We start from the raw sequence: 14,814 nt of genomic DNA, 5'->3' as shown, positions 1-14,814 counted from the left end.
TTTTGAAAGTGGTCTTAAGAGAAAAGGAGGCTCAGGTATGGGCACCACAAGAAGTGATATTATTGCCTTGACAATGGATGAAACAGAGCATGGAACCCTGGTAACCAGGCACCCGCTTCACTGACCAAGACATCTGAGCTCACTTGATTGGAGACACTGTAGTGAGAAGGATGTTCTCCTGTGGTTTCAAACCATGCTGAGCCTCAACCCCCCCAGGAATCTCAGGGGGGCCACCTTGTCCTATTGGGGGAACACTGGGTGAGGCTTCATCTTAGACACCAGAGCCTCTGGCGATTGTCGCAGAGGAGCTCAAGAGTAACAGTGAGTAGCACAGGGCAGGTGAGCCCAGCAGGCCCTCTAGTCTGATCCCTGATGAATGGCCCAGGACTCCTTTTCTGACTGTGTGTGTATGTGTGTGTGTGTGTGTGTGTGTGTGTTTGTACTGATGGGAACTGTCCCATTGTGCTTTGACTCTAATGTATTGGCACAAGTCATTTTTCTGTTGGTCACCATTTCCATTTTGAACCCACCATTCTTGGTCCCAACCCAGGGTGAAAATGATCAGAACACGGAAGAGCCCTTCAGGGTACAGAGCCTTGACACTTACAGGCAGGACCAGCTTAGGAATGAGCTCCTGCCTGTCATTTGTGGGAGGAACCTACATTTCAGCAGCAACATGGGGTTCATCTCCTGGGATTCCATCCCCACCCAGCAGGTGCTGGATCTCTTGTTCCCAAGGTAAGCACCAGACCACCAAGCCCAAGTGTGTAGCCCCCTCATGCCTGGGTCTTGGGGCTGCCATGTACCTCTCAGGGACCCAAAGGTTTGTGATACCTAATGAGATAGAGGACCACACTCATAGTGGAATGTCAGCCCCGAATGGGACGAGTCCTGGAGGTGCCTGCCACAGCCTTGCAAGGGGAGTGAACTCTCCCTCTCAGGCAGAGGAAACCATCCTGACACCAGCTGGTCACCAAAGTGTGTGGAGCAGTCCCCAAACCCTGGGCACCACAGCTCAAAGGTGTGTGCTGAGCTCATTCCCAGGTGGACTCAGAGAGGCCTGGGGTTTTGTCTGGTATAATATTTTCTTTTTGTATGAAAAAGCTCAGTGCCAGGGGCATCTCATAACTCAGGCGTTGAGCAAAGCATTAGTGTTAATAAAGGATGTGCCAGGTTCCATAGTGGGTCAGAACTTCCTATCTGAGATATAGCTGGACAGGGCCTTTGGAGATGGCAGCTCCCAGGCCCAGAGAGATACGTGGGAAGCACCAGGTTGGGCTCATTCACCCATGAGCATGGAGAAAGCACCCACTGCGTGAAGGCATTTTTCCAGGCATGTTGCATAATTCAGTGAAAAATGGGGTCAAAATTTCTGCCATTGTGTCCCTTTTCATGGGGGTCAGCCTGAAGCTGCAGGTGCCATGAGTACATATTCTACATGTGACAGCATCCCTGACTCCATGAGGCATAACTTCACGTTGTCCTCTTCGGTGAACATGGCAGACCCCTGGACCAACTTCCACATGGAATGGGCTTGGGGTCAAGAGGTGGGCTCCTGTTTCCAGAGTAGGGACCTGCAAGGTGATTTGACTCGGGAAGGCTGAGGAAAGACTGCTCTCCCCAATTCTGTTTCCTGCCTGCAGTGTAAGGTGTGGGGCTTCAACAGTAGGAGGGGTAAGGCAAAGAACTGTAGGTGGAGTCATGTTCCTCTGGGAAACTGAGAGGAGATGTGGCCTCAGAGGAAGCTCGTGTGACAATTGATCCCACCATAGCCAATCACAGTCAGACTACACTCCTCTGTCCTCCTCCAGGGCCACAGAGATGTTGGCTTCCCTTATTGAAAAAGAGAGATCAGTTGCTTCTCCAAGGAACTTGGTGAGAGCTCAAGAGAATAAAGTAGTGTAGCAGCCCAAGCCAGGAGAGGAGGCATCCCTGCATCCCTGATAACAGTGCGCATGAGGACAGATACCTTCTGGAGGTTGAATTCCAGGTTGGAGAGCATGTAGCAAAGAGAAAAGTGTCAGACATATGTCCAGAGGAGGGCAGAGCTGGTCATACCATGGATCTAATGTTCCTTTCAATGTAGTTTCTTTGTCTAAAGACCTGACCTGTCGCTGCCTGTACAGCCACTATGTCTTATCTGGGGTGAACTGGTCTATGCAGAGACAGGGAAGGTTCAGAAGTCCAGGTCTACAGTTTTGTTACTGGAGGCTGTAGGGAAGGAGACAACAGGCTTCTGCACACCTGCCTTCCCACAGTGCCACACCTTCCTTCCCAGGTACCTGGATGGACTTGTACACTGAGGCTTCCCAACAGCCTCCAGGATCTCTGATTCTCCAGCTGCTGCTGCCATACATGCGGCTCCTCCGGGGTGGCTTGAACATGGAGCACCAAGCACACCACCTGCTGGCCCAGATTGAAGATGGCAAATCAACTGAGGCAGAGCCTGAGAGCCAGGAGGCCTGGGAGGGGTTGGGAGAGGTACATAAGGGTAGATGAAGAAAGGTCCAGGTTTTTTCCCCACTGGGTGGGATGTGTATGGCTGGTGTTGGGCTTGGAACAAGGATAAGCCTTTGTCCATTCAGGCAATGGCCCCTGTCTGCAAAGAGGCCCCTGTGGGCTCAGGGGCTGAATTCTTCCTGGCAGCAGGGGTATTGTGTGTCTGTGCGAAGGTCAGGGCAAGGCAGTCATGTTGGCACCTTTTCTCCTCTAGCTACAAGCTCAGTTCCAATGAAGGCTCCTAAACCAACCCCAGAGCTAGAGCCTTCTCCAGGAATGGCTCCAGTGCCCTGGGAAGGGGCAGCAACAGCATGTCATCCAGAGCCGGAGTCCAGGAGACCAGGTGTCTCCACTAGGTACTCCTCACGGCCCCTGTACAACAAGTGGGTGGGAGGCAGCTGCCTCATTCATGTCTACATGGAAAACGAAAAGACGACAAAGTATAAGAGCATCCTGGTGAGTCTTCGAGCAGGGGAGTCTCTTGGGAGCCCACAATGGGGAAGACCGAGTCCACTGCAAACACCTTGGACTAGGCCTGTCTTCTTGAATTAGAGCTTCTGGAAGGTCAGGAAGGAGAACAGGGAATAAAGAAGAGAGAAAGAGGCCAGTGCTAAGAGCTTGACTTGAGGGATGGGAGAGTACCAGGATACCCAGTTCCATGAGTGAGTGGGCCTATGTGTTTTGGGGTGTGCAGGCCAGAGTGCAGAAGAAAGTGGTGGGTTGAGAAGACTCAGAGAAATATGTAGGCTGCAGGCTGCACTCTATGGACCTTGGTATTGTTGACGAGTGTGCAGGGCCTTAGATGAACACTTGCTCCAGCAGGAGGATCCAGAAAACTTTGAGCTTCTGCAAATTGTCTCAAACTATTAGAGTAAAAGTGGAACAATCAGATGGTGTGGAGCAATGAGTCACAGTGGGCTCAGAATAACTTGCAGCCCAAACACAGTGTGCGTTAGCCTGAAAAACAGGCAGAGTGTGGTGGGAGTTGTGCACAAAACAAACTGCAATGATGGGGACATAAATCTACAGGTACTTAACTTTGCCCCTGTGGCTGCTGGACCTCTCTAACATGTGTCCTTCCATCGACCTGATCATGCATTGCAGAGCTAATATCCATGAGGGGAAAAGAAGATAGGAATCTGTGTCTTCTATCAAAGGATAGGCAACCACAGGGTATCTATTTAGTCAGCCTTTCATGACTGTGATAAGTACACGTTAAGAGTGGTTCAATGAAGAATCATGTCTTTTAGACACCTGGTTTCCAATCTTTCCGTTCATTGCGGACCAGAGGCCATATCTAGACAGAAGTGTGTGGTAGAATAGAACTCTTCACAGCTTGGTAAATTGGAGTTGAAGAGAGAAATAAGAAGAAGGAGGAGAAGAAGAAGAGGAAAATGAGTTGAAGGAGGAGACAATGAATAAGAACATGAAGAAGACTAGAAAAAGAATATTCAGAGAAGATGAAGAAGAAGAAAAAGAACAAGAAGGAGAAACATAAGAAGAACAAAAAGTATAATGATAAATAGATTTAAAATGTGATCAGAATTATAATGATGTAAAGAAATGGAGAAGTAAGGAACTCAAAAAACATATTATTTTTGAGGGACAGCCCTCCTGTGGACATCCTCCATTCCAACAGACCTCCAATTTATATCACCTCCCATTAGCATATTCATCTTTGAATGGATTAATCCACTGGCAAGTTCAAAGCACCCACCATCAAGTCTTCCCCCAAAACTCACATGTGATCATTGCTGCACCAGGGAGAAAATCTTTACCACATAAGTCTTTGAATCTAGATGCAAACTCTAGCACTGTCTCTTTGGAAGTTTCAACCTGAAGTGAGAGGTTCTGAGGTGCAAAGGGCTTTTTGCTTGAAAGGTGTTCCTTTAGTTTAGATCCTGTGCATAGTGGGTCCTCAGGGAGGAATCGCTGAGGTAGTCTTGGGTGGAACAGTAGCTAGGTTAGAGGGCTCTCAGTTCTGTTTCTCAGGTCTGACCTGGCAGAAACTCTCAGTTATGGGGGGATTTTCTGTTGAGTACTCTTTGAGTATCATTTACTACACCTGTGCCCCTCCCTCTCCAGAGCTGAGGATCCCTGTTGATGGAAATGTGTATTATGCTATGAATGGCAGGGTGAACTACCATTTTATCCTGAGGGAAAGACCCGCCAGCAAGGGGTTCAAGGTTAAGCAAAAGGAGGTAAACACCCACCTTCTTCCTAGTGCCACTCCACATCCTCCAAGGTGACAAGCACCTCAGCTTCTGGATGGGTGTTGTAGAACACCCACAGAGCCAACTGACAGGCTGGGGTTCAGTTGCTGGGCTTTGCTGATGTTGTCATACCCTGCAGTTCTTGGAGTCTCCTAAGAATACATCCAGGATCCCACCAGCCTCAAGAAGCACCTCTTCTGCAGCAGCCAGACCATTGCCCCAGGCCACCCAAAGCAATGAGTACTCTAAGAGAAAAGTCACCAGTAGCAGCTCCTCACTGCTTCACTCCAGCGAGCAGGTGGAAGACAGCCGCTTTGTTCACGTCCTCCTAGAGGGACAGAGCAGGAGGGAGACAAAGCGCATCCTGGTAAGCCCGACAGCAGGGCTGCCTCCTGGGTGTCCACACAGTGGAAGGCAGGAGACATAGCCAACCCCGGGGCTGTGGTGGGAAATAAAGAGAGAGGTCCGTCTTAAGGGCTTGACCTGAGGAGGGAGAGCATCAGCATGCCCAGCGCCAGCGGTGAGTGGGCCTGTGTGTTGTGGGTTTTGCAGGCCAGAAGTGCAGATGAAGTCAGAGATATGTCCAGGGTGCAGGCTGCAGTGCCTAGAACTTGGTATTCTCAATGAGTGAGGTTGGAGCAGAGGAGGTGGCAGTGACTTGTCCCATGTGTAGGAGGGGATGTGTTCCTGGTGGCAGGGAAGGGAACCTCCTTAGCATGACTAGGTGTGGGAATTTGGGGTCGGGATCACCTGGGGGGTCATGCCAAAGCTTTGGAATGTCAGCCTTTGCATGTATGTAAATACGAGCTAAAGGGGTTCTTGGCAGTATTTCTATGGATGTGCAGTAGACACGCTAATGCTGCAGGTGTCCAGCTGCAGAGGAGACATGTTCAGTGACTGCCAGTGCTGAGTCAAGTACATCATTCCAACCAGACCCGCACCGAGCTTCCAGAGGCCAGGGCCTCTCCAGGCTATCATGAAACACTCAAGTGCACACTCTTGTATCTGAGTCTGTTTTGTGTAGTGGCAGTCAGGACCAACATTTTCAGTGCATCTGCCTCTTCCACCCACAAAGGCAGCCTGCATCCCAGAGCACACTTGGTGCGCAGGTCCCTGGCCCATTGCTGTCATCTCAGTGAGATGAGAGTGTGTATGTGCATAGGCAGTTTGGTCTTTTGACCTGAGTGGAATGTGGCTCCCCAGGGGGAGGGGAGATGGCAGGTACAGGCAGATATTTGTACCAGGATTGTTCTAGTAGCACGTTGCAAGAACCCAGGGGGTATATGGAAGCCACACTCAGGTAGCAGGATAACAAGATTGTGCCCTTGTATATGTAGCTGAGGCTTCTCCTGAATGTCCTTGACCACTGTCCTTTGTGTAGCTCCTCCAGAATCAGTTCTCTGATGAAATTTCTCTCATCCTGATCCAGGTGACCTGCCAGGAGAAGATTACGGGCATCATCCACAGGGCCTTGACCACTATTTTCTCAAGAACACGAATCCAGAAGACTTTGAGCTGCTCAAAATGGTCTCTCAGCATGAGAATAAGTGTGACAATCAGATAATTGGGAGAAATGATCCACAGTGGGCTCAGGATAACTCACAGACAAGAGAAAGTGGGCCTTGGCCCCCAGAACAGCCAGAGTGTGGTGGGCCTGGTGCAGGAGACCAACTGCAGTGATGCTGGAGTCAAATCTGCAGGTTCTCAAAGAGGCCCCAGGGGGCTGCTAGACCTCCCTAAATGTGTCCTGCCCTGAGCCTGGGCAGGCATTGCAAAGCTAATATCCATGAGGGGCAAAGAAGAAGGGCTCAATCAATCAGCAGCTGGTTTACAGCTCACTGATAAGGATGCCTTCAAATGAGGATAAAGAAAAAACGGGCCACAAATGGAATCAGCACTGATGTGGATGGACGTAGCACATGTTAAAATCCATGGCCAGGACATGAGAAGTCCTGCCTAGTCACAGGAATGTCAGGATTGCAGCAACTGGGAACAGGACTCAGTGAAGAGTAAGTAAGGGCCAGGGGACAGCACGTTTGGGTTGTTTTTGGAACAATTCCAAGTCCTCTGTGCCTGGGTGTCCATCTCCCAAAGATATCAGAATGGCCAGGTTATTATTCCCTCCAGCAACAAAGGAGGGCATCTGAAGAACAGAGACCACAATGCTGAGCTGTCCACAATGCCAGTGCTCTTTCCTTTCTTGTGAGCTAGACACTCCTAGCCTCCACAATCCCAGCCTGTCCACAATAAAACCCACCATCTTTAGGGCATTATGGTCAGTTTTCCCATTTTCACACACCAAGTCAGTTCGCTTAGCTCTGTCTTACACATGAGGAAGACTGAGGTCAAAATAGTCCAAGGAGCTGGGCAAGGTAGCAGTGGCTAGGAATCTCAGTACTTGGGAGGCTGTGCAGGAGGATCAGAAGTTCAAAAGAGCCTAAGAAACTTAGTGACTGCCAGTGCTGAGTCAAGTACCTCATTACAACCAGGCCCGCACTGAGCTTCCAGAGGCAAGAGCCTGGTTCAGGGGAGCCTGAATCTAAGTAAAAAGGCCTAGAAATGTGTCTCAGTGCTTAAGTGACTCTGGGTTCAATCTCTGGTAAAAGAAAAATAATAATAAGCCAGTCAAGAAGGAATTACAAAACTGAGAGTCTACGAAGGTGATTTCAGAAGCAGACACTTTCAACCCAAGCATCAGTTGTGAGCAGGCTGCAGACCAGGGAGGTTTGTGTGTAACAGACATCAAAAGGGAGGACTAGTGGGGGGCCTGGAACCCACTAGGTGTGATGGCATCTATGCCTTATGGCAGGAGGGTGGCAGTGATGCTGGCTCTCTCCTAGATTTTGGAAACCTTGTTTTCATTGGGGAAGCTTTTTGGAGGTGGAATCTATTTTAGCAATCCTCGTCCAGATGAGGTGCTGACTACCACAGGTAGAAGCCTATCCAGAATGCGGTGTCTGTTATTCAGTCTTTCCGGACTGTGACAATGACAAAGAAAGAAGTCACTTGTCTTTGGTCTTGGTTTCACTCCTGGCCATTGATTGAGAACTGATTTCATCTTGGCCTACTGAACACAGGCTGCATCTGGGCAGAAGAGTGTGATAGATTTGAACTCCTCAGGACCCCCCACCATTGCCAGAGAAAGAAGGAGAAGGAGGAGGAGGAGAAAGAGGACAAGCCTGAGTGGGGAGAGGATCACATGATGAAGAGCAAGAGGAAGAAGAAGAAAAAGAAGGAGGTGAACAGAAGGCAGGGTGGAGGGAGATACACAAGAAGAACAAGAAGGAATCATGTAAGAACAAGAAAAAGACCCAGAAAGAACTACAAGAAGATGCAGGACAGAAAGAAGAGCCAGAAGCAGAACAAGAACCAGAATAAAAGTACCAAGCAGACAGCTCATGATGAGAAACAAGGGGAAGGAGAGCGAACCTAGAAAACAATAGAGTTCTCCAGGGCACCACCCTGCTGAAGTCCTCCCACGTCCATGCCCAACACACCTCTGATGGATACCACCTCCCCTCCGCGTATTCATCCATGAGTGGATTCATCAAGGGCAAGTGGATGAATTCACCCACCATCCAACACTTCCCTGAATGCCCATGTGTGAATATGGCTGCACTGGGGAGAAACGCCTAAGCACAGGAGCCTTTGCCAATCCTGATGCAAAGCCTAGCAGTGTCTCTTTGGCAGATCCAACCTGCACTGAGAAGTTCTGGGGCCCCAGGTGCTGTTTCCATTGTCAGATGCTCTTTTGGTTTAGAATCCTGTCCATCATCTTCTCCAGGGAAGAATCACTGAGGGAGTCTCTGGTGGCACTGTAGCTGGATAGGAGGGCTCTCAAGTCTGGTGCAGGCTCGCCCTGGCGGAGACTCTCAGGGGTTGTGGGTGTTTTGTGGTATAATCCTTGAGTGCCACCTAACAATTCTCTCCACTTCGCTCTGCAGAAATCAAGGTCCCTGACCACTCACTCATGTATCTGTCCATGAATCCGCAAATAAAATATCATTTCATCGTGAGGAAACGCCCCCAGGTCAAGGGAAAGGAGGTAAACACCTACCGTATTCAAGCTGTACTTGTGCTGCCATTCCACTTCCACCTGGGAAATAAGAGGCCTCATCACCTGGACATATGTGCTAGAAGCCCATAGAGCCAACTGACAGGCTGGGGTGGCTTTCTGTTTCTGGGTTTGCTGATGTTCCATCCCCCACAGTTCTCAGAATCAACCTGCAAGTCCTCCAGGCCGCTTTCCCACAAGCAGGTGGGAGACACCTGCTTAATCCGTGTGCACGTAGAAACACAAAGTCCAAAGATGGCCAAGAAAGTCCTGGTAAGCCTGGGAGCAGGGGTGTCCCCTGGTGCTTACACCTGGGTGGGGAGCAGACACTGGTCCAATACCATGGACTACTCATGCCCTCTTGCATTGGAGCTTCTGGATGATCAGGAGGATAGATGGGAATCAAGAAGGGAGAGGAAGGGCTGGAGCTGAGATGAGGGAGAGCAGCAGCTTGTCCACCGCCATGTCTGAGGGAGTCTGTGTGTCAGGTGGCAGCATGCAGTCCAGAAGGGCAGGGGCAGGTATGGGTGACAGATGAGAATAGGACAGGACCTAGGTGGCAGGTTCCCTTGTATGGGATGCTGACGTCTATGGAGGAGGACAGCAGTGTGAGGTTCTGCATGTTCCTTGAACAAGGAGCTGAGAGGGTCTCTCTGCGGTCTCGATAAGGATATGGAGCAAGCACACTAAATGTCCAGGTAACCTGCAGGACAGGAGCCCTTTCCAATGACCACCCTTGCCGGATGAGGTGCCCTCCTGCACCCCAGCCAGCACTGAGCCTCTGGAGGCCAGGAGCTCTCGTGGCTATCTTTCAGCACTCCTGTGTGTGGTCATGTTCCTGGGTCTGTTTTTGGCCCTGGCGATCCAGACCAAAGCCTCTAGGTTTTGTGCCCAGGCCATTCCCAATGCCGCCTGCATCCTCGGGCAGACCTGGGATCTCGGAGGCTATTGTCCCATTCCTCCCAACTTGTGGGATGAGATTGCATCTGTATGCAGGTAGTGGGGTCCTTTCACCTCGAGAGGAGTGCAGCTCCACAAAGAGCAATGGCAGGCCCAGGAAGTCCTATGTACAAGGGTTGGGCTAGTAGCCTGTGGGAAGAGCCCACGCGATGAGCAGGAGGCCAGCCTCAGGTAGTAGGGTCATGGATGTTGCCCTTGTATTTAGAGTGCAGGTGCCTCCAGAATGCCCCTGCCCACTGTCCTTGAGTAGTCACTTCAAGGCCCATTTCCTGAAGGCCTGTCTCCCATGCTGCTCCAGGTGACCTGCCAGGATAGGGCTCCTGACGTCATCTGCAGCGCCCTCGAGCTACACTTGCTTAATGAGGAGAAGCCAGAGGAATATGAGCTGGGCCAAATCATCTCTCACCGTCAGAGTAAGTGGGACAGTCAGATGGCAGAGAGCAAGGGTCAGGATGTGGACTCAGGTCAACTCTTAGCACCAAAGAGTAGTCTCTGACCCTTGTACACTCAAAAGTGTGTGTGGGCTCTCATGCACAAAGAATACTGAATTAAAGCTGGTGTAAAGTCTCTAGGTGTGACTCTTATGTGGCTCCCTACCAGGTGCCCTCTCCTGGTCATGAACAGGCGTCCAATGCTGGCATCAGGAGTGGCAAGGAGGAAAGCCTCATTCCAGAGGAAGTAGGGCCCCATGGCTCTCGGATAGGAGTGGTTTAGAGGAACATGGGAATGCATGGGCTAAGGATGGAAGTGGCACTTTTGTGGATTGAAGCAGCAATATTGAAAGCCTTGTGTGTGACCAGAAAACCACTGCCTGGGCAGAGCATGGCCAGGATTCTAGCAAGCAATAACAGGATGAAATTGGGAAGAAAACACAGCCTGGGAGACAGCCTGAATCATCTGTGTTTCGGCAAATTCCCTGGTTGTCTGTACCTGAGTCCACCTGCCCAGAAGTGATCACAATAGCCAGGTTATGATCCCTAACTAAAGTCAGATGAGGGCTTCCTGAGCACGTCGGCCACAGAGGTCATCTGATAATAATGCCAGTGCTTTTTCGTTGGTTGGTTGGTTGGTTTTTGTGAGCCAAACACCTCAGCAGCCATTATCCCAGCCTATGTGCGCTGAAGACCACCATCCCTATGAGTTCTAGGATCACTTGTCTCCTATCTTAACCAACTGTTAGGTTAGTAGAGTCTATGGAAGAGGAAGTCTGTCTGGGGCCTTGGTAGCCTAAGAAATTCATAGCAGAGATCCCTACATCTAACCCAGAAGGGATGGAGAACAGGCTCTAGGTTAGAGGAGGGCGACAGGAAACAGGTGTTCAGAGGAAGGAGAAGCGGGCTGTTGTATTCCCCCACTCAGGGTCATGGCACCACTGGGCCATACACCATGTTGGAGGGAAGCATTCCCTTTGCTGGTCTTTGGAACCATTGTTCTCAATAGGGCAGCATTTGGAATGTGGCCTCCATTCTCGGAGGCTGGTCCACATTGAGGCGGGCTCCACCAATGCAGAAGCATGGCTCTAATGTGGTGTCTGTTCTGGTCAGCCTGTCCTCACTGTGGCCATACTTGAGGAAAATAACTCAGAGGAGGAATCCTAGGCCTTTGCTCTGGGTTTCACAACTTTCTCTTTGGTTGTGCACTGAGGCTGTCCATAAAGCTCTAGTGTGTGGCAGTGGAGAGCTCCTCAGCCCTTGCCACAAAGGCATAGACTGGGAGAGAGAGAACGAGGCTGGCAGAGAGGGAGAGAGAGAAAGACGGAGAGGAGAAGGAGGACCTCTACTTGGAGAATGAGGATTCAGTGGAGCCAACAGGAACAAGGTACTGTTGCCAAGGACACAACTCTCTTCAGGTCTTCCTCCAACCATACCCAACCTTTCTTCCAGGCCCTCCCACCCCCCAGTAGTGTATTCATCTTGAATGAGAATTTCATGATGACATCAGAGCACTCACTATCAAATGCTTTCCCCAAAACCCACCTGTGAAGATGGCTCATGTGGGGACTGAATCTTCGGCACAGGAGCCTTTTGTGGGAGATTTCAGATGCAAACCCTAGTGGTGTGCTTTGGCAGATCCAAGAGGACCTGGGATGTTCTGGAATCCAAAGCCTTTGGAAGGAACAGACATTAGGTCTGTTGAAGTGCTCTGCCTAGTTCTTCCTCAGGGAGGACTGTGGAGGCTGTCTTTGTTGGTATTGGTGCTGAATTGGAGAGCTCTCAGGTGTGTGGCCGAGCCTCTTATATTTTGGAGTGTCCCATGTTGTACCTCTTGCATGCCAACTTCTTCCCATATACTCCTCTCCTCCCAGAGCTGAAGATTTCTCACCATTGCAATGTTTTTTTATGCTATGAACCCTCACATTGAATACGACTTTGGGCTGAGGAAGAGGACCCTGTCAAAGAAGAAGGATGAGTGGATCCATCTCAAACCTACCCCTTGTGATGCAAAAGAGGCTCAAGCTCTCCATAGGATCCTTCTAAGAACATTCTTCTGCTGTTTGGTGGGGCAGTGCTGAAGCATCCTATGATCATTTACATTTATTAATATTTGCTTCAAAATTTTGAAGTTGCCAATCTATAGTGTGGCATTAGATATTTGTTATATATTCCTTTTAGTAACATATTCATTACTATATCATATATTTGTTATTTAAACTAAGTACTTTTTAAAATATAAATTTTTTGTTATCTGATCTACTTTGATGATTTGAGTGTATTAATTGTAGCAGTTGATTCCTAGAAGAAACATATAAGCCCAAAGGAAGGAATGTTTCATTTGATCACAAAGAAATTTTGTTTTTAGGAGTTTTTCAGATGGTATTATCTGAGTTAATTTTCCAATGGGAGCAATGAAATATCAGATATCATGACACAAACACAAACAAAGACACACAAACATACACTAGAGCACACACACACTTGTTGAAGGATAGAGAGTTTGAGTTGGTCTATGCTGAAATACTTTGGAGAAGTCTTTCAGATTTCTCCCATTTTGGAGTATTTTCAATTTCATAAGGTATCTTGTGGATGAAACCTAAGTCTAAAGAGACATGCCTGTGTGCTTCACATGCAACTTTATACATGATCTGAAGGTAATTTCATGCAATATTTTTAGTGCAGCTGATTTTGACTGTGAACCATCCCCAGAGGTCCGGTGTGGAATTTTCTACTTGTAGCATCACAATGGGGTTCCACTGTTTTGATTTTGGAATATTTCCAATTTTAATTGTTCAGATTTTAATGATATATTATATATATATATATAATTTAAAGATAATGAATTTTATACATCTAGGACTCTGTAGGCCATAGACAATGAATGGATGCCTACTGCTGCCTGGACTAGTCTGCAGGATCCTGTAGCATTTGAGCATGTGTGAGGGCTGCACAGGGCTTGCAAAAAATCCTGCATCAAACTGAGTTCCTAGAAATCTCCACCACAGCATAAGGGCCAATGAGAAGTACACTTCCACTCAGAAGCTGGGAAGCTACCTTATGAAGGTGATCCTAGGTACGGGATCCTCTTGCTAGGACACTTTTTCTATTGGGCCAAAACTGTGCTCTGAATGTGTTTGCTGAGAAGGGTTTGACATTTCAGAACTGAAGTAGTTTGTGAAAGCTGCTTCCTCTTGCAGGAACAAAGCGTGTTCTCAGTGAGTACTCTGGGACTGTCCCTGGTTGAATTAGAGTGTGTCAGAAACACTTGTAATGATTGGCATTCACAGTTTTACATTGAAGCATCTGTGCCATCTGTAAACCCACAGTTTGTTGCCTGTGGGGCCAGCATTTCAATGAGTTTTCTGAAAAAGTATGACTTATGGATTTCAATGGAACTTTAGAGAATTGATCTTCTGAGCATTCCCCTTGCCTCCCCATATTTGGTGATGTAAGGTACAAGGGCTCTCTTGGTAGCACACATTGGGATGGAATGTGCTTACTGAAAACAGCTAGGTAATGGAGAATTGAAACCACTTCTGCAAAGCAGTTTCAACTTGCAGGACTAACTTAGTTGTAAGTGAGCACGTGGTGTTTTTTTCTGGTTGAACTAGAATGAAGCAGAACCGGTTCTTAGAGGTGACAAGCATGCTTTCACATTGAAGCATCTGTGCCAAAAACAAACAAAAAACAGTTGATTCATGTGGGTACCTGCACTTCAAATGTATGTTGTAAACAAGTTTGACAAATGGATATCAATAACACTTTGGAGAATTGATCTTTTCGGCCGGTCCTCTTTCCTCCTGCAAGTTGGTGATGCTAGATTCAAGAGATCTCTTTCTGGCACACTTTGTGTTTCATGCCTGAACTGTGCTCTGAATGTGCTTGATGAGAACAGCTTAGAAGTGCAGAAGTGAAGCTGTTTGTGGAAGCAGCTTCAAGTAGCACAAACTAACTTGTTCTCAGTGAGCACATGGGGATTTTTCCCTGGCTGAAGCAGTGAAAATGAGAACTGGTTCTCAGAGCTGGCAGGCATGTTTGCATTTGGAAATGTCTTTGCCATCAGTCATCTAGAGTTCCTTGCATGCAGAAACCTGCATTTCAAGTGAGTTTTCAGAAAAGTCCGATGAATGGGTTTCCAAGAAATTTTGTTGAATCGATCTTGCCTTCTCAAAATTGGTGATCCTAGGTGCAAGGAATCTCTTGTCAGCCAACATTGTATTTTGGGCCTGACCTCGGCTCTGAATGAGCTTGCTGAGAATATTTTGGGAGTGCATAAGTGAAGTAGTCTCTCAGCAGCTTCAACATTCAGGAACTTACCTTGTTCTCAGTGAGCACATTGGGGTTTGTCGCTGCTTAAAGTAGCATGAAGAACAACTGCTTCTCAGAGGTGGCAGTTTCCCTTTGAAGCATCGGTACAATTGGTCAATGCGAGTTCAGTGCAGGCAGGCACTTGCATTTCAAGTGAATTTTGTGACAAAAGATTGAGCAATGGATTTTAATCAACCTTGGGGAACAGATCTTTCCAGAAGGCTCACATTTTTTGTTAAACCCTAGGTATAGAGCTCTCTTGCTAGCACCGTTTGTATATGGGCTGAAACTGTGCTCTGAATGTAATTCCTGAAAATATTTTGGAAGTGCAGCACTGAATAATTTT

General features: G+C 48.3%; 2 long non-coding RNA genes across 2 annotated transcripts in view; one reads left to right on the top strand and one right to left on the bottom strand.

Moving 5' to 3' along the window:
• Window positions 1–2,393, top strand: part of LOC308632292 — a 29,741-nt gene extending 27,348 nt beyond the window's left edge. The window contains exon 4 of the long non-coding RNA XR_014018494.1: window positions 2,279–2,393. This is a non-coding gene — a long non-coding RNA (uncharacterized lncRNA). The remainder of the gene's footprint in view (window positions 1–2,278) is intronic.
• LOC308632288 overlaps window positions 1–14,814 on the bottom strand; it is an 827,867-nt gene that overhangs the window by 737,462 nt on the left and 75,591 nt on the right. The gene's annotated exons all lie outside the window — the stretch shown is intronic.

The sequence above is a fragment of the Spermophilus citellus genome (assembly GCF_964194105.1).
Source record: "Spermophilus citellus genome assembly, chromosome: 13".
Classification (NCBI taxonomy): Eukaryota; Metazoa; Chordata; class Mammalia; order Rodentia; family Sciuridae; genus Spermophilus; species Spermophilus citellus.
Note: the sequence above shows the minus strand (reverse complement) of the source record. Positions and strands in the feature narration are given on the sequence as shown.